The 19239-nt window shown below is 48.4% G+C and overlaps 1 long non-coding RNA gene across 1 annotated transcript; it reads right to left on the reverse strand.

Annotated features, from left to right (window-relative positions):
* Positions 1–12952: 12952 nt before the first annotated feature.
* Positions 12953–19085, reverse strand: LOC133253347 (uncharacterized). The gene is made up of 3 exons (XR_009738290.1): positions 16600–19085; positions 13256–13336; positions 12953–13129 (listed from the first exon to the last, which is right to left on the reverse strand). It is a non-coding gene; the product is annotated as an uncharacterized LOC133253347 (long non-coding RNA).
* Positions 19086–19239: the final 154 nt, after the last annotated feature.

A 19239-nucleotide genomic window follows, 5' to 3' on the forward strand; every position in this document is an offset into this window, starting at 1 on the left:
GAGGGTGCTGCAGTGCATCTTCCACACTAAGAGTACTCAAGCAAGGAAACCTCCCACTAAGAACTGGGAAAGGTAAACGGAGGAGGAGGCAGAGAAGGGGAGGAGACACCAGGAGAGGCCCCCTTGCATGTCTTTATTCTGAAAACAAGATCACAATACAGATGGGGCAAGATGGCAGAGCAGAAAGACCCTGAGCTTGGGTCCTCTCACGGGCAGCCCAAATTACAACTATTTGCAGAGCAAGCACTGATAAAAAAGACAGGAACCTACCAGCATAGATCTTCTACAACTAAAGACATAAAGCAGGAACCACACTGAGATGGTTGGAGTGGGCAGACTCACAATATCATCAAGTACCATACTCCTGGTTGGACAACCCACAAAGTAGGGAATTATATTGCAGGGTTTTTCCACAGGAGAGTTCTGAGCCCCAGTTGGGCTCTCCAGCCCAGGGATCCTGCATCAGCAAGATGAACCCCCAGAGCCTTAGGCTTTGAAGGCAAGCAGGGTCCTAATTCTGCGTGTCCCACAGGACTGGAGGAAACAGAGACTTCAGTCTTAAAGAGCACACACATGCACTGGGACCTAGGGCAGAAGTGGTCACTTGATGGGAAGCTGGGTTAGAGCTGCCTGCTGGTCTTAAAGAGTGTCCCAGAGAGGCAGTGGGTGGGTGCGGCTCAGGCTGTGGGTATAGACACTGGTAACAGCTATACTTTTTACACTGTCCATGGGATTCTCATGGCAAGAATACTGGAGTGGGTTGCCACTTCCTTTTCCAGTGAACCATGTTTTGTCAGAACTCTTCACCATGACCCACCCATCTTGGGTGGCACGGCATAGCATAGCTCATAGCTTCACTGAATTAAGCAAGCCCCTTTGCCATGACAAGACTGTGATCGATAAAGGGGATTGACTGAGGAGCCTGGCAGGCTAGTCTACGGGGTCACGAAGAGTTGGACAGAACTTAGCGACTGAACAGTAACAGCCATACTTGGAAGCTTCTTCTATTGGTGGACACGGGTGCTCATAGGCACTATGGTGGGATCTTCCCACTAGCTCATTAGCCCCAGTAGCTAATGAGTTGGGTGAGGTTGGTCAGCCCCACCCAACAGCCTGTAGGCACCACTGCTGGGATGTTGTTATTGTTGTTCAGTTGCTAAGTCATGTCTAACGCTTGCTGCTACTGCTAAGTCACTTCAGTCGTGTCCGACTCTGTGTGACCCCATAGACGGCAGCCCACCAGGCTCCCCGTCTCTGGGATTCTCCAGGCAAGAACACTGGAGTGGGTTGCCATTTCTTTCTCCAATGCATGAAAGTGAAAAGTGAAAGTGAAGTCGCTCAGTCGTGTCCGACTCTTCGTGACCCCATGGACTTCAGCACACCAGGCTCCTCCGTCCATGGGATTTTCCAGGCAAGAGTACTGGAGTGGGGTGCCGTGTCTAACGCTTTGCAGCATGCAAACGGACTGTAGCATGCCAGGCTTCCCTGTCCTTCACTATCTCCCAGAATTTGTTCAAATTCATGTCCACTGAGTCAATGATGCCATCCAACCATTTCACTCTCTGTTGCCCCCTTCTTTTCCTGCACTCAATCGTTCCTAGCATTAGGGTCTTTTCCAAAAAGTCAGGTCTTGCATCGGGTGGCCAAAGTATTGGAGCTTCAGCTTCAGCATCAGTCCTTCCAATGAATATTCAGGGTTGATTTCCTTTAGGATTGACTGGTTTGATCTCCTTGCTGTCCAAGGGACTCTCAAGAGTCTTCTCCAGCACCACAGTTCAAAAGCCTCAATTCTAGCCTTCTTTTTGGTTCAACTCTCACATCTGTTCATGACTACTGGAAAAATTATAGCTTTGACTATACAGACCTTTGTCGGAAAGTAATGTCTCTGCTTTTTAACACACTGTCTAGGTTTGTCACAGCTTTTCTTCCAAAAAGCAAGTGTCTTTTAATTTCATGATTGCAGTCACTGTCCACAGTGCTGGGATGCTTCAAGCCAAACAACTAACAGCCCCACCCATCATCAGACAGCTGAGTAAAGACGTCCTGAGCCCACCGCCACCTCTAGGCATGCCTCTAGACATGGCACTGCCCACCAGTGGGCCAAGACCCAGCTTCCCCCACCAGTGGGCAGGTAAGGGCCCTGCCCTCCAGGAAACCTTCACTAGCCTCTGGACAGCCTCACCCTGTCCAGGGGGCAGAATGCAAGAAAACCACAGTCCTGCAGACTGTGGACGCAACCTGTACACAGCAGGTGACACCCTGTCCTAGGACCAAATGGGCCCCAACCCTGCCTATTAGCAGGCCAATACAAGCTTCAGGACACGCCGGATTCGATCCCCAACTGTGTCAGGAACTACCCCCTACCCCCACCCTGCACCAGTGATCTAACCCTAACTCGGGATACCTGGGCCCTGTAGCCAGACTCCAGGGCATGGCTCTGCCTGCCAGTCATCTGGCACTAACCCCAGGACCTGGCTTCACCCACCAGTGGGTGGGCAACAGCCCTGGAGTTTTCTGGAGCCTGGCCATGCCCACCAGTGAGCCAGCACTAGCTCCAGGTCCCATGGGGCTCTGCAGCCAGCTTCCTTGTGACCAGGTACCACTAATGAACAGCTGGCAGCCTCCACACAAGGTAGGCCCTAGCAACCAGGCCTATGACACCGCCTACATAGTCCACCCCCAACAACAGAGGGAACACCCCCTAGAGCAGGGGTCCCCAACCTCCAGGATCTAATGCCTGATGATCTGAGGTGGAGCTGATGTAATAATAGCCAAAATAAAGTGCATAGAATTGCCAATAAGATATTGAATAGAAGTAGTAAAACAGGGCATCCTGGTCTTATTCTCAATCTTACAGGGAAAGCTTTTTGTCTCACTACTGGATAAACTCTTTGAAAAAGCCCTTTGATTTTTTTTTTTTTTTTTTTTGATGATTACTTTGTCCTTCTAAAACCCAGGAACAATATTAAGCAAAATGAAGAGGCCAAGCCTCAGAGAAACGTGGCTCGGTATTTTAAGAAATATGAAGATATAGTTGGTCCCTCAGAGGACTTACAGAACAAAGGAGTTTGACCACAGCTTAGTTTGCCATTTCAAACAGAGCTGTATTGGAGAAGCCCAGAAGTTTTAAAAGCAGATAAGTTTTCTGGACTCTTGGAATATCTTACCAAAACTTTGAGATCAGCTTCGAGAAGTCTTACAATAAGTAGGAATGACTTGTCAATATACAAAACTTATTTCCTAGCTTCCCTTTTATTCTGGTGAGAAAACCAATAGCCAGGTCAAGATTCTAAAGCAATGGAAAAGTATGTTTAGTCACTGGAAAATTCTTTCAGGGGCAATATAAGCATATGTATTGTACAAAGCAACCAATTGTCTATTTCTTTCTTGGGGAAGGTAATAATATGAACAGACTTGTTCACAAAGGAAAAATCGATCAACGTTTTAAAAAGACTGCTGCTGCTAAGTCGCTTCAGTAGTGTCCGACTCTGTGCAACCCCATAGATGGCAGCCCACCAGGCTCCTCCGTCCATGTGATTCTCTAGGCAAGAATACTGGAGTGGGTTGCCATTTCCTTCTCCAATGCATGAAAGTGAAAAGTGAAAGTGAAGTTGCTCAGTCGTGTCTGACTCTTAGCGACCTCATGGACTGCAGCCTACCAGGCTCCTCCGTCCATGGGATTTTCCAGGCAAGAGTACTGGAGTGGGGTGCCATTTAAAAAGACAGCTGATATTAATTCCTTGTGGCAGAGTGGAGATGCACAGGAGGGAAAAGCCCGAGAGCTTTTGCTTCGGTTAAAGTGATGAGTTGAAAATAATTGTTTGTGCAAGGATGTATATCAGTGAAAAAAATTACAATACCTATCACATCTGCTTTTTTGGATCAACTTAGAAGTGGTAGAAGCATAGAAAAAAAATCTTTTTATAATACCTGGGGTTTTCCACTGGAGACCCACAGGCTTTTGACAGGTTATGTGAAAGTCTAATCTTCTCCCTCCAGTTATGTGGACACAATAGCACTTAATTTTTTTTAGACCCAAGATCTATACTTTAATTTGACAGATTTATAGATACAGCCTCTGACTTCTTGGCCCTGTATGTGCAATATTTATATTTCTTCTTAAGCGGGCTGTGAATCCCATATGGACTGTGGTGAAGAAGGAATGAGAGATGTGGAAGCTATCAAATATCTCCCATGGTTTGGACCACACCACTGAAGGCAAACTAAGGGGGAATTATGGATGGAATTGAGCTTCCCTGGTGGCTCAGACGGTAAAGAATCTGCCTGCAGGGCAGGGGACCTGGGTTTGATCCCTGGGTCGGGAAGATCCCCTGGAGGAGGAAATGGCAACCCATTCCAGTATTCATGACTGGAAAATCCCATGGACAGAGGAGCCTGGTGGGCTACAGTCCATGGGGTCACAAAGAGTTGGACATGAATTAGCGACTAAACAACGAGCTCTTCCCTCTTCATATCCAGACTCCTTGAGAAGCCCACATTGTACATGAAAAGGCACAAGAACCTTTCCTGTGATGTGAATGGAAATTAAACCACAATACTGTGGTGCCCCATTTTTACTAGTTCAATGTGGCGAGGGTGTAGGGAAACAGGGAAACTTGTTTACTCTTCAGTTCAATTCAGTTGCTCACTCGTGTCGGACTCTTTGCGACCCCATGGACTGCAGCATGCCAGGCTTCTCTGTCCATCACCAACTCCCAGAGTTTACTCAAACTCATGTCCATTGAGTCAGTGGTGCCATCCAACCATCTCATCCTCTGTCATACCCTTCTCCTCCTGCCCCCAATCTTTCCCAGCATCAGGGTCTTTTCAAATGAGTTGGTTCTTCACATCAGGTGGCCAAAGTATGGAGTTTCAGCTTCAGCATCAGTCCTTCCGATGAACACTCAGGACGGATCTCCTTTAGGTGGAGGTTGGACCTCCTTGCAGTCCAAGGGACTCTCAAGAGTCTTCTCCAACACCACAGTTCAAAAGCATCAATTCTTCTGTGCTCAGCTTTCTTTATAGTCTAATTCTCACATCCATACATGACTACTGGAAAAACCATAGCCTTAACTAGATGGACCTTTGTTGACAAAGTAATGTCTCTGCTTTTTAATATGCTGTCTGGTCATAACTTTCCTTCCAAGGAGTAAGCGTCTTTTAATTTTCAGGGCTGTGAGTGATTTTGGAGTCCAAAAAAAATAGTCTTTCACTGTTTCCACTGTTTCCCCATCTATTTTCCGTGAAGTGATGGGACCGGATGCCGTGATCTTAGTTTTCTGAATGTTTACTCTTAGTGTGAGTTAAAATGATCCAGCCTTTTTATTTTGAGGGCTTTGTCATTATCTGAGCAAAGGTATAAAATTCTCTAACCCACTGACACAACAATTTCACTTCGAAGCATTTACCCAATAGACAAAACACATACATGTATGACTCATACAAGTATATGCTACCCACTCCAGTATTCATGCCTAGGAAATCTCATGGACAGAGGAGCCTGGTGGGCTACAGTCCGTGGGGTCACAAAGAGTTGTTCACGACTAATCGACTAACACACACACACAACAGCTATTATCTCTTCTACTCACTTGACACGAGCATGTATTGTTGTTGCTGTTGTTCAGTCGCTCGGCCGTGGGCAACTCTTTGTGACCCCGTGTACTGCAGCACACCAGGCTTCTCTGTCCTTCAGTATCTCTTGGAGTTTCCTCAGACTCATGCCCATTGAGTGGATGATGTCATCCAACTGTGCATTACCTTCTATTTTATTTTCGTTTTGTAGACTGCTTGTATTCTGACCAGACAATTCTGTCAATATACTAGCGTTCTCATTCTCCCTTCCCATTTTTCACTTCAGAAGTCTTTTTCTTTTCCATACTGTGTCTTACATATGTTGTCTAACACCGAGTTTGTTCAGTGGTCATAGATCTTGATTTTATGGAGACATTTTTCATTTCCTGGGTCTATTTAAGCTTCCCATATGGCTATTATTGGACCTCTCAGGCTGAGTCAGCTGGGGGCTGTGTCCGCCCTGCAGAGAGGACAGTAGACCAGAGCAGGTGTGCTGCGTCTGCAGTGGAGTGGGTGCGCGTTTCCCAGGCTGGGTAACTTGAGATGTCTGCCTTTACTCTGTGCTGAGGTATCAGCTGGGGTCGGGTTCCTCTGTAATTTCACCCTGTCCCTCTTGTGCCCGGATCGGACTCATCCCAGAATGACAGGACTTGTCACTCGCAAGCCAGTACCTGCTTGAGAGAGGGGCGCCCCCCACGACCAGAGTGTCATCCCTGCTTCCTGCAGTGCTCTGCCTGGTGCTGACTGTCTAATAAGAAATAGAGTCTCATCAGCGTAGGACCAAGGCCAATCTGGGGGAGAAAGCTGTTTTGATCACAAAGTTGGGAGAACCGCTAAGCTTTCACTCTGGCCACATTTTTGGAAGAGTTCTCTCTGACTTCTTAGTGATGAAGAGTCATGCTGGGGGATCCTTTGGGTGCTGCTGCCTCCATGTTCCCTTGTTGATGTTTTCTGGGTGTGACCCTGAAGCTGCAGATGGATGGTCTCTGCCACAGGTTTTTGGAGGCTGCTGTGCTCTGGATCGGCTGTTAGCTGTGGGCATTGGATCCAGCCTGGGAGGGAGAGGAAGTAACAGCTCCAGACTGGAAAGTAAAACCTGCTTTGCTCCCCGGCTGTGGAAGAACATGCGCCCTGAGCTGCCTGCAGAGTTGTCAGAGGTGGTGGTGACCCTGTGGGGGTTGGACCCTAAACGCTACCACTGAAGTTCCAGATAAACAAGTGGGAGAGGAGTTGGTAGTGTGCCAGCAGGCCCCTCACTTTATTTTAGGAGGGAGCCAAGGTGGGGGTGACTCCCTGAGTAGGAACTGGGCTTTGGACGAGCCGCCTCCTCGCCTGGCATTGGGTCATGTGTCAGTCATCTGTCCTGTGTCCTCAGTGTCCACAAAGAGGTCTGTGACCATTCTCCATTCTGGCGAGAGAGCCTGGTGCCTTCCTCTAAGGGTCGGGCCTGGGCGACTAGAGCAGCACGGGGCCACTCAGAGTTCGGGGTATAAATATTTTTAGCTTCCTGGACACCACAGGGTCTCGGTTGGCTCTTAAACTAGCTGTAGTGTCTTGACACAAAGTTAGACATAGGTTTTTTGTAAATGAACAGATGTTCAGAAACATCTGTATGTTCCAGAAAGCTTTATTTACAAAGAACCTTGGTACTGGATGTGGGCCATGGCCATGGCTTGCTGACCACACAGTGGAAAGCTCGGGGTGGACTGCTCTGTCAGCATGTGGCCTTGAGAAGTCACCAGACCCGCTTCCCTGACTGGTGGTCATGAGGCGGTGGCAGGCCCCACTGCACACCTGGGCGGGCTGGATGTGTGGCAGGTGTTGACACTGAATGTATGGTGTGCCTGAAGCATGCCATCCATGTTCCAGTTTGTGCCCTGATTCCTGGGTCATGTGCTTTGGCAGTGTCCCACCTGAAGAGGGTGATCACTGCCAGCAGTCTTCCTGGAAGTGGGCTTAGGAGTCATTGGCAGGCTCTTGGCTCTGTGGTTCTGGTTGGGGGCTGGCCTCCTGTTTCTTCACGCCCAGGCACCTCGGAAGGCCTCCTGTGGCTGGGGTTCTTGGGAGACTTCTGGGGAGCCTGGTGTGGAGAGGGTTCAGGAACACCTGACTGGGGGGCCTGGTGTTGCGATGCCCCCTGGAGTTACCTCCCTCTGGGCCGGCTTCCACGTTGAGTGATTTTGTTTGCATCACCCACACTGAGCAGAAGTGCAGGCTGCCTCAGGGTAGGGGGGGGGGCAGGTCCAGTGTGGCAATGCTGGTGGGCGTCTGATGCTTCACTTTGCCCCTGTTCCAGTCAGCTGTCGGCCATGAATACCAGTCAAAGCTTTCCAAGCACTGCTTGCAGGTTGACTCCGTCTGGGGGTTTGGAGGTAAGTTTGGTGTCCAGGTGGACAGGTGAGTGAAATAGGTGAGTGAAGCGTTGTGAGCAGATAAGAATCGGGGTAGTGGTTTCCCCTTGGGGGTCAGAAAGGGGGCTCTTGGGTGCTGGCCGCATGCAAGTGCTTCATTACCAAAAAGGCATCCTGTGTACCTGTCTCTGGCACGTGTGTGAAGCTCCCACGAGACGGTTTGAAGACATCAGGAGAGGGCAGTGCTGGAACCCACCCCTGCTTCAATCTACCTCGGCATTCTCACCAACCATGTAATCCTACCATGGAATTATCCATGACATGGCTTCTGTCTACACGGGGTATCCTGTGTTGAGCTTGCCGCCAAACCCTACACAAGGGTGAGAGTCCAACAGCAGGGTGGTTAGGACAGATGTCAGGCAGCTTCCGGGGTCTTCTCCTGCAGAGGTCCGTAGAAGAGCCTTGGTCAGAGACCTGCTTCTCAGGTACAACACCAGTCTCAGAAACCAAAACTCACTCTTTATCAAGCAAAGAGTTGGCATACGTTTTAAGTAGGGTATCCAGTAAACTAAGACGTCTGTGCCAGTGGGATCTTAGAGCAGAGAAAACTGTGCCAGAACCCTGAGTCCATGAAAGAGAACAAGTTGACATGGATGAACTCACCACCCAGAGCCACCATAAGAAGTATATTAGTTAGCTTGCACTGTGTAACAAACAACCTCAGAACCTAGTGGCTTAAAATAACGTGTATTTATTATCTCAGGTTCTTTCGGTGGGGTCAGAAATTCAGAAATGGCTTAGCTGTGCGATTCTGGCTTGGGAGTCCCTCGTGAGGTTATCGTCAAGATGTCATGTAGGGCTGCAGGTTTCTGAAGGTGGTTCTGGGGCTGGAAGATCAGCCTGCAAGATGGCACACTCACAGGGCTGTTGGCGGAGCCTCAGCTCCTCCCCACACGGACCTCTCCTCAGGCTGCTTAAGCGTCCTCACAACATGGCGGCTGGCTTCGCACACGGCAGGAAGTCCGAGAGAGAGTGAGGAAGAGTCTGAAATGTCTCTGACGGCCCTCTTTTCAGTAGTTACATGCTGTCATTTCTACCTTATTCTATTCATTAGAAGCGAGTCACTAAGCTTGGCCCATACTCAAGGGGAGGGAGATTGGGTTCCCTTCTGAACAAAGGAACACCCCAAAACTCGAGGACATAATTTAAAACCACCACAGCAAAACCCCAGGGACAGCAGTATTCTGGGAGCTTCTTTCGGCTTAGACTTTGTGACAGACTACGGGATGGTACCAACTGTCGCTAGCCCCCCTCCCTCCTCCCCAGTCAGAAAGTGGCCTCAGCTGGCTGTGTCTATGGGGCCTAAGACCTCTGGGTGTCAGCCACTGTGTCCTCACTCTGGAGATCACACTCATTCTCCTCTAAGCATCGCACACCTGGAACCCAGCATGCTGGGCACCCCAGGGAGCACACCCCATCCTCTCCCACAAGTTGGCTCCAGCACCAGTTTTTAAATATTTACTCATTTGGCCACGCTGGGTCTTAGCACCAGTTTTTAAATAGTTACTAATTTGGCCACGCTGGGTCTTAGCTGCATCGTGCTGGATCTTTTAGTTGCAGCACGTGGGATCTTTAGTCGTGGCACGTGGAATCTAGTTCCCTGAGCAGGGATCAAACCCAGGCCCTTTGCATTGGGAGCATGGGGTCTTAGCCACTGGAGCATCAGGGAAATCCCAGTAGCATCATTTTTTGAAGCAATAAGACAAAATGAGCCTTCGATTTTATAAAGTCTCAGCCAATTCTGATAAGGAGTGCCTGGTCACATTTGCTGAGTTTTGGGCAACTCGGCAGCATGTCAAAAAATTGGGCCCGATCACACGTACAGACTCATTCTCTGATTTCCAGGACACAACAGTAAACATCAGTTCATGTTCAACAGGCCAAAGGAGAACAGCCATTGTGTGGTTATCTACTGTTGCACAGTGAACCACCCAGAACTTAGTGGCTACAAACAGCCACCCATTATCTCTCATCAGGCTGTGGGTCGGGGGGCTGATTGGGGCCTGATGTGTGGTTGATCTCCAGTGGGGACACTCCTGCATCCACAGTCAGCTGGTGGGTTAGCTGAGGTTGGCTGCTCAAGGGTAGCCATGGTTCATGATGGAGAAGCTGGCTGTTGGCAGGGATAATGATGGGAGTCTTGTCCTCCAGCAGGCTGGCCTGGGCTAGTTCATAGGGAAGTGGCCAGAGAGCAATGCTCTAAATGCCCTGGAAGCTTATCACTTTGCCTCTTTCTGTTGGCCAAGCCAAGTCACAAGGCCAGCCCAGAAGCTGTAGAAATATGCCATGCCTCTTGACAGGAAATGTTGCAAAGTAATGTGGCAAAGGGGGCAGTTACAGGCCAGGGCAGGAGAATCATGGCCTCCTACAATCTACTCCACCTGTGGTCTTCTTGACTTGATGCTGAAGAAGAGATTGGATAGAACGCAACCTCTTCCCGCTGTTGTTATTGTTGTTCTGTTGCTAAGTCGTGTCTTACTCTTTGCAACCCCACGAACTGCAGCACCCCAGGCTTCCCTGTCCTTCACTATCTCCTGGAGTTTGCTCAAACTCATGTCCATTGAGTCTGTGATGCAACATGACCATCTCATCCTCTGTCTCCCACTTCACTGGATAGAACTGAACATCTTCCTGCTAAAAACTCTTTAAAAGCAAAAAGGACAGCTTTGAAACAGAGTTAGAAACATCTATTTCAAGCCACGGGCCAAAAATTGCACTGAATAGTGATGTGTTACAAGTGGTCTCATTAAAGTCAGGGACAAGTCAAGGATGTTGTGATCACCTCTGCTAATTATCAATGCTCTGAAAGTTCTAGAATGTGCTATCAGACAAGAAAAGTCAATAATAATTGTAGTTGCTGAAAGAGGGAAATAAAATAGCCACTGATTGAAGATGATATGATGGCCTACCTGAAAAACTCAAAAGTATCAGCTGAAATATGGTGATAATAGAACAGCTCTGTCAGGGAGTCAGATGCTAACAACTCTCCAGAGTTATTGTTGGCAAAAGAATCAGTGTACCTGCTGGAAACTGCAGCGGAGAAAGGATGCAGTCCAAAAAAGGAAGGTGCTGGGAGAAATAGAAATACCCTATGATTAAACTTAAGAGGAATAAAATACCAATATGCACAAAAACGTAAAGTTCTCCTGAGGAATGAAGGATGGGAGGAAGGGATCGGGGGAGGGAGGAAGGAAGTTTGTATAGATGGATGGATGGATAAATGAACAGATGGATGGATGGATGGATGGATAAATGAACAGATGATTGGACGGATTAATGAGTGGATGGGTAGATGGATGGATGGGTGGTTGGATAGATGCATGGACAGATGGGTGGTTGGATAGATGGATGGATTGATAGACAGATGGAGGATGGATGGATGAGTAGATGTAAGGATTAGTGAGTAGACAGATGGATGGACAGATGACTGGCTGACTGGATGGACAGATGGATGGATGGATGGGTGGATGGATGGATGGATAAATTACTGAGTGGATGGATGGATGGATGAATTACTGAGTGGATGGATGGAGGGATGAATTACTGAGTGGATGCATGGATGGATTAGTGAGTGGATGGATGGATGAACAGATGGCTGGCTGGCTGGCTGGCTGGAAGGGTGGATGAATGGAGGATGGAATGAATAAAGCAGATGTTTACACTTCAATTCTAGAAACATATTCTACACAATTGAGTAGGAGCTGGGCAATGATTGTTTTCTCCAAAACAGTGACAAGTGTTTGGAAAACGGCCTAAGTGCTCATCAGTGAGGGGTGAGGTACAATCTGTGGACATCCCACAAGGAACAGCCCTCACCCTCCTTCTTGCCTCCTTCCCCACCCCCAGGAGCTCATCAGGGGTTCTGCCCATGCCCCACCCCCAACCCCATCCTCACGGGGGGTGCTGCTTGAGTTCACCATTTGTTAAACTCAACTCATAAGAAGCTCCCTTTACTGAGATACTTTAATAAAACCTCCGGGGAGCCCTCAGCACCTTCATTTCTAAAAAGGTGGCTCTGGTGAACCCTCTGGGGCACAGAGAGCAGAGCAGGTACGCTGGGAACAAGCGCATCAGTGCAGGGTGAGTTGACCACCCTCACGCTCACACTTAGAAACAAGGAAGACAAATGGACGAGAAAGCCTTCACGCTTTTTGTGTAAAATAACTGTGAGCCTGAGTCAGGCTCCACCTGCTCCTCAGGGCAGGTACATCTGGGAGGTCACGTCTCCTCACCAGGGTTCCTCTCCAGAGTGGACACACCGAGCGTGGGGACTGAGCTGTGTCCTGAGTCTGCACTCGAGAAATGAGGAGCTGGCTGGCCCTGAGCTCCTGGCAACAATCCACGTTTCCACCAGATTCGTTTTAATTTTTCCAACTAGGAGGACCCTCTTACAGGACTTTCAAGGTCTTCCCACGTGGAGGAAACTTGGATGAGCACGATACGACTTGGTGTGACCTGGCGGATGTACAGACTCTTAAAACCCTGAAAGCCCAGGGTCTACAGCTCCCAAAAAAGGAATCTGCCGAATAGGACAGGCCTGACAAGTCAAATGAGGGAAAAACAATGCAGCCTGGGGGCTAAGCTTTTTCTCTTTCACTTTCTTGACATTTATATTTACATTTCTTTTAATACATTTTCAAAAACTTCCTTTCTTTTTACACTTTTCATATTTTCAAAAGTACCTTTTTTATGTTTTCAAAAACTCCCATTTCTCTATTACACTGCCACTGCAGCCCAGCTGTTACAAAAATAATCTGTCTGAAGTATTCATCATCTATCTTTTAACAGCACAACTGCCGCAAATGAAAAGCTGTCATGGTTTTGAATGCTAGAACTTTATTTAAGCTGGAACAGTGGAATCTGTATAGAGAACCCCGCAAGCGACACAAACGGGGAGGGGGGGGTGGCGAACTCTCCCTACGGAAGGAGGGAGGTGCACCGTTGTGGACCTGGATGTGCGAAGGGCGGAGGGGCCAGTCAGGGACATGATCTCCTGGATTGCCAGGCGCAGCTTCAGCAGGTGCGGCGGGTTGCTGATGCCGATCTCACGCTGGATCTCCGTGTGACAGGGCAGACATGATGACACCGCTCTTCACGTTGGCTCGGCAAGCAGCCACCTACCAGGCCGGCATCCCGACCCAGAGCTGGGTACGGGAGACAGGAGGCAGGAGGTTATGCGTGGCTGTGGAGGGACTGACACACCCGGCCCAGGAAGGGGGTGCAGGTGCGGGCGCGGGTGGGGGTGGGGGTGGGGTTGTGCGCATACACACCTCCAGCCAGACCACAACAGTTGGCCCGTCCCACTGTGCGCAGGCACGCCTTGTCTCCCGGCTTCCTCCAGCAACTCATGCCTACAAGTAGCGAAACATTCAAAATTCAAGAATCATTACTACACACGGGTATAAAACAAGTTAACCTAAGTATTTATTCTCTTTATAAATTTGCAAAAGTGAAATAGTATGCATCTCATCATTTTCCTTTAATCTTCTAAACCATCTACTTAATGAGAGTTCAGACATATTACAAAGAACACCTGAGTCATGAAATGCTGAATGAGTCCCCACAATTCCTTATAGAATCACCTCCTTCCCTATGAAAGAGTTATTGCCAACCTTAAAGGATTCAGAAGTCGGCACATCCAAGGGAGGAGGGTAGTCAAGGAAAAACATCCACTCTTCCCTTTCTAAAGAGTGAGGACAGATACGTAGAAGAGGAAACCACACTGGGGTCTAAGCAGAGGAACCTGTCCCTGAGAGAGCTTCAGGGATGCACAGCATTTCACAACAGACACACAAAGAGCAGCGCAGACTTTCAACACAGAACACTCTAACACAGCAAGCAAGGAGAGGGCTGGATGGGGCTGTTTCTATCCTGCACAGCTGTTCAGCTAATTAGCTATGTGCTAAATTAAGATACTGGTCATTCTTTTTTGACTAGGCCGCTGTGTGGCTTGCGGGACCCTAGTTCTCCAACCAGGGATCAAACCCCAGGCCCCATGCAGTGGAAGTGCAGAGTCCTAGCTATTGCACTGCTAGGAAATTCCCTAAAGATACACAGTGGCTTTTCAATACACTCAAATGGTGTTAGACTTTACTTAAGATTGTGAAGTCTATGTATGGTTAAAGCTCGAAATGTTTCACATCAAATTTCAAGTAACTGTTCCTTTAAGTCAACCTTAGGTTTCCTAGAATAGTAAGTATTCTATTTTCTAGGAATAATTATACCAGAAAACACAACAGGTATCTTAATAGTTCAAGAAGTGAAAGTGAAAGTGAATTCAGTCAGTTGTGCCCAACTTTTTGCAACCCCATGGACTGTAGCCTAGCAGGCTCCTCCACCCATGGAATTTTCCAGGCAAGAGTACTAGAATGGGTTAGTTACCATTTCCTTCTCCAGGGGATCTTGGATCTCCCAGGGATCAAACCCAGGTTTGCCACATTGGTAAAGGCAGATGCTTTACCATCTGAGCTACCAGGGAAGCCCCTTAATAGCTCAGGGAGAGTTTTTAAAAAAGGCAAACTTTTTAAATTCCCATATCCCAGGGGAACAAGGCATGTATCACGTGCCTGGAGCTCACGTCCCAACCACAACCACCATCCAGAAGCAAATGGAAGACTCGCTTGGGTTCTGCTGGGGTTTATTTCCTTATTCGGCTATAAGATATATTGCATCACTCTGCTGTCACTGGCTCACTCTCATCTGAAACCTAGCTTTACAGAGACAGCTTCAGAGACGAGCCTGGGGGGCTGCCTGCTCTGTGGAACGCTGTGATGACCCTGCTCGGGCTGCCCTGCGGGGCTACTTAGCTCAGACCTCCTCTGCCCCTTTGAGGGTCAAATTCGAGACCCCAAGTACAATTCGTTAAAACACTTGCTTAGCAGTAAACTGACGTGGCATGCTTCCTTGCCTTAAAATTAGAGTCACAGGAGAAAGACATTCGGAAATACAGTGAATTCTATGGGGAACAGACATGCCCGAGAGAGGGCCACACCATCTGTGGATGACAACGGGCACTTTAAAGCAGGACATGAGCACCACGGTCAAGCTGTCTTTCCTAACAAGATGGCTGTGTGAGCTTCTTCCCATCAAATGCTACACACGTGGCACCACCCAGACAACAGGTGTGGCCTTGTTTTCCGAGACTGACCGTCCGCACAGCCCAGCACCTCCTACGAGGGTTCGCTGGGCTCCCCTTCACCAACACCATGCCCCACTCCTGTAGCGCTGCTCAGCTCAGAGCCTGGAGCTGGGGACGAGCCCCACGGGGAGGCTTCAGGACACACACAGCTCAGCACACCTGCTGACTCGGCTTCCCCTGCGAGCTGGCGCGTGACAGTATCCACCAAGGGGAAGAGGAAAGACAGCATTTATAGCAGGAGGTATGTGATGCCTGAGGGGAGTCCCCGCACACCCAGGACACTGCAATGACCAACAGGGATGCGGACGGTCCCGCGGCCTCGGCCTCCCCTCCTCACGGAGTGCGTCCAGCACCTGGTGACCCCGCAGTACTCTCCCTGGGAGTTTCCACGCAACGTGAAAATCTGAAATTCACCAACCCTCAAAAATGCTCTGAAAGTGGATGCACTGGTGCTGGTGCCAGCTGGCAAAGTCGATCAGGTCCCGAGAACGTGCACGGCGGGGCTAAGAAAGAAACTAAAGCAAGAGAGTACAACAAAGATGGGGTCGAGAGGTTCAGACACGTCTCCACGAAAGGACGCAGTCGGACACCATCTTTATTCAGCATCTTATATTTATACGAAAAGCGTGAGAAAGACAAGACAGTTGACATTTTTTCTTGGTTGTCCTATACATCTTACAAAAAGTCACAAGAAATCTTGAGAGCATGGGAATGGCACCCTGTTATTATTTCTTACACCAGATAACATTTCCCTGTGCTGAGAAGTTTGCACCGAACTCCAGGTGTCTGCAGTAAATAAGTGCCTAATCTCTGGGGTGGCGGGACAGAGAGCTATGTTTGCAAGCAAACCCTCAAGGACTGAGGCAGCTCCCAGAGCTGTGTCCTTCGGACAAATGACCCCGTTCTCACAGGCAGCTCCCCGCACATTGGCTGCGTAAATTTAGCAATTAAAAGAATATCTTTGAGACAAATTGGGGCTTAATAGAAAGAAAATAGTTTTGAGAAACAAACTGATTCTCACATCTATAATGCCACAAATGTTAAACTATATTCAAGTGATTTTTTTCTGGAATACTAAAACATTTTTTCACGTTTTATAGATAAGGCATTTTCCCTGTATTCAATGTTGTCTCTGGATGACTGACAGAACTAAGATTACCCTCTGTGGTCAGAAAATCTTTGTACTTTGAATTGTTCTCTATGAAGCCACCAGAACATCCTAGAGTTTGGCACGCATAGCAACAGAGCAAAGAACAACCCACTTGTGCATGCACACACACACACACAGACTTAGACATCCACCTTAACACCAGATCCAGAGAAACCTGCCTACCAGAAAACACACACATGCACACACACACCCCTAGACACAGGCACCGAATCCACTGGGATTCCTTTAAAATTATCCTTCCATCACTTTCAAGACAAGAGGCACAGGGCTCCTGAAACTGACGACGAGGCGCACAAGCTCCTTACTTGCGGGCGTCCCTCAGGTCCTCGTGGCTGGCTGTGCACAGCACCCCATCTGCAGCCGGTCCAGCCGAAGGGACCGCAGAGAGGTGGGGGTCGAGGTTTCACATTTGATGGTGGTCTTGTCATCTCGTACCTCTTCCTGTAAAGCTGGCAGCTGAGGGAATGAGGTAAGTGTAAAACTGGGTAACAATAGACTGTGTCGAATATGTGAATCTGGAGCTCTGTGAATCTGGAGGTCTGTGTTTGCACACTTCCTCCTGCGCTCATGGGACCATGCAGCGTGGCGGGAACGCAGAGGCTGGATTCTGCTACAGTCAGGACTTACTCCTGCTGAGCTTCAGGGTGAGTACAGGCCGGCCTGGTCCCGCAGGGGCATGGACGCCACACCCTAGGAGTGGAGGGTCAGCGGGTCTCCGGAGGTCGGCCCGGGAGAGCCCTCAGCAGCAGAGAACATGACCTTAGCACCTGGCTACCGCCGGAGTAGTCAGAGCACGGCCCGAGTCTCCCTCGCGTCCCTGCACACGGGTGTCCCTCCCACAGCGGCAGTGCTGCTGGCCACGCCCTGCGTGCACGTTCTCAGAGGGAACAGGGCCCAGAGCATCAGGGTGCACGAGGCTGCCCTGCCCTGGGCCTCTCCGTCCGGAGGCCAGTGTTTAACACTGAAGTACACCGGCATCTGGGGGTCGGCTGCCGCTGAGGGGCCACCTTCCCTTGCAGGTGCTGCTCTGGGTGGTCCTCTGGTGGGTCCGGCCCGGGAGCCCAGCCCTGCTCGAGCCGCTCTGAGAGCAGGAGGCTGTCTGCTCTGTCCTGTTCACGGCTCAGCTGGAAAGCTGGATTGGGTTTTAAGTTTTTTTACCAGCAGCTTTTAGCTATATGTCAGAATAAAGTCAGCCACAGAGTTCTCTCCTTGATCTGCTTGGTCCTTCGTGTTTCTCTGAATTCTCAAAGCAGCTGAAGCCCAGAGTGGGGTTGGGGTGTGTCTGAAGGGGCAGGGGCTCGGGCACCAGCTGCTGTCCCAGGACTGACTCATCTGTTTGTTTCCAGTTTACCTGCACTAATTCTGCAGGTGATTATACAGCATCCAGAATACGACAAAGACTACATTTTGAACTCAATGCAATCTTTAATCTGTTAATACTTGTTATATGGACCCTAAGATATTTTATTACTGAGTTTTTAATTAGTGAAAAATTCATGAATACCATAGAGAAAATATTTTAAAATTTAATGTTTCTTTTATTTATGTAAACTTATGACTTCATTTATATACTTACTTTTTCTTGTATATCTGGGCTATGAATCTCCTTTCAGATCAGTTCATGTTCTGAAACCTGATTTTAGTCTTTCAAATGTATGTACTGTAATGCTTGTCTGTATAAATCCTATGAACAAATATAGGGCTTTTGTAAATGATGCATTTATTGTAATTATTCTTGTTTAATTTTTAAATGTTAAACCATGAGAGAAGGGGTTTTACTGCGATTGTAAAATCATCATGACACGGTGTGCATTATCCTTCCAGAATGTAACCAAGCTGTCCAACAATCACTCTGAAATGAGCGAACTTAATTTCAACCAATTGTTGTACTTTAATGACTGACCTAAACTGTACTTTTTTTCTAGGAGGAAATGCTTTTTGTCTGCAGTGCGAAGCGATTTAAAAGTACTGGGTGTTAAATGTGAGCTTCTAATGAAATTTGGGCTGAAAGGATGACTAGAAGACGACTATGAAAATCTCTCCGGTAACCTAGTCTCTGTGGCCCTGGATCCCTCGCCTCCGGTGAGACTCTTCGAGGACCAACCCCGGTGCCCTGCACCCGCTGCGGAGCCATCGAGCTGAACACTGAGGGCACCACATCCGGGACAGACAGACAGCATAGTGCAGCTCTGACAAAGGCCTTATTTTTCTTATGTAAATCGTCTTTTTACATCTGTTTGTAAACATGTTTAAAGAATGGACCTAGGCGTACATTTTTAGATTTTGATGACATAGCCATTTTGAATAGTATAAGTAGCAAATGTAACTTTTACTTTTTCAGCAGCACATTAAAAAAGCTAGTAAGAGATGCGTTCAGATCATGGTGCCTTATGCAGCTGATATCTCGGTAGAGAGACAGCATGTCTCTCTACATGTGGGTTCTGCCTTTAATTTCCTTGTACAATTCATTGTTACCATTCTGTTTTTCTATTAATCTTTTGTGATCTTCCTGAATATGTGACAAAGTATGTACAGTCTACTTTTGAACTATTTTTATCACAGTATTATTTATTGCTTTCTTTCAATAAAGTCAGAGCTTCCCTGGTGGCTCAGAGGATAAAGCGTCTGCCTGCAATGCCGGAGACCTGTGTTCGATCCCTGGGTTGGGAAGATCCCCTGGAGAAGGAAATGGCAACCCACTCCAGCATTCTTGCCTGGAGAATCCCATGGACAGAGGAGCCTGGCGGGCTACAGTCCACGGGGTCGCAAGGAGTCGGACACGACTGAGCAACTTCACTGCACTCACTGCTTCAATAAAGTACTGGAGCAAAATTTCCCACTGCCAGTAAAGAGTGACGAGGGTAAGCTGTACTCTCAATGAGAACAGACCAGAGCTGGTAATGGGAGCCCATGTCATCACACGGACATTCTGTTAAGAGAAATGG

The sequence above is a fragment of the Bos javanicus genome, chromosome 8 (assembly GCF_032452875.1).
Source record: "Bos javanicus breed banteng chromosome 8, ARS-OSU_banteng_1.0, whole genome shotgun sequence".
Lineage (NCBI taxonomy): Eukaryota > Metazoa > Chordata > Mammalia > Artiodactyla > Bovidae > Bos > Bos javanicus.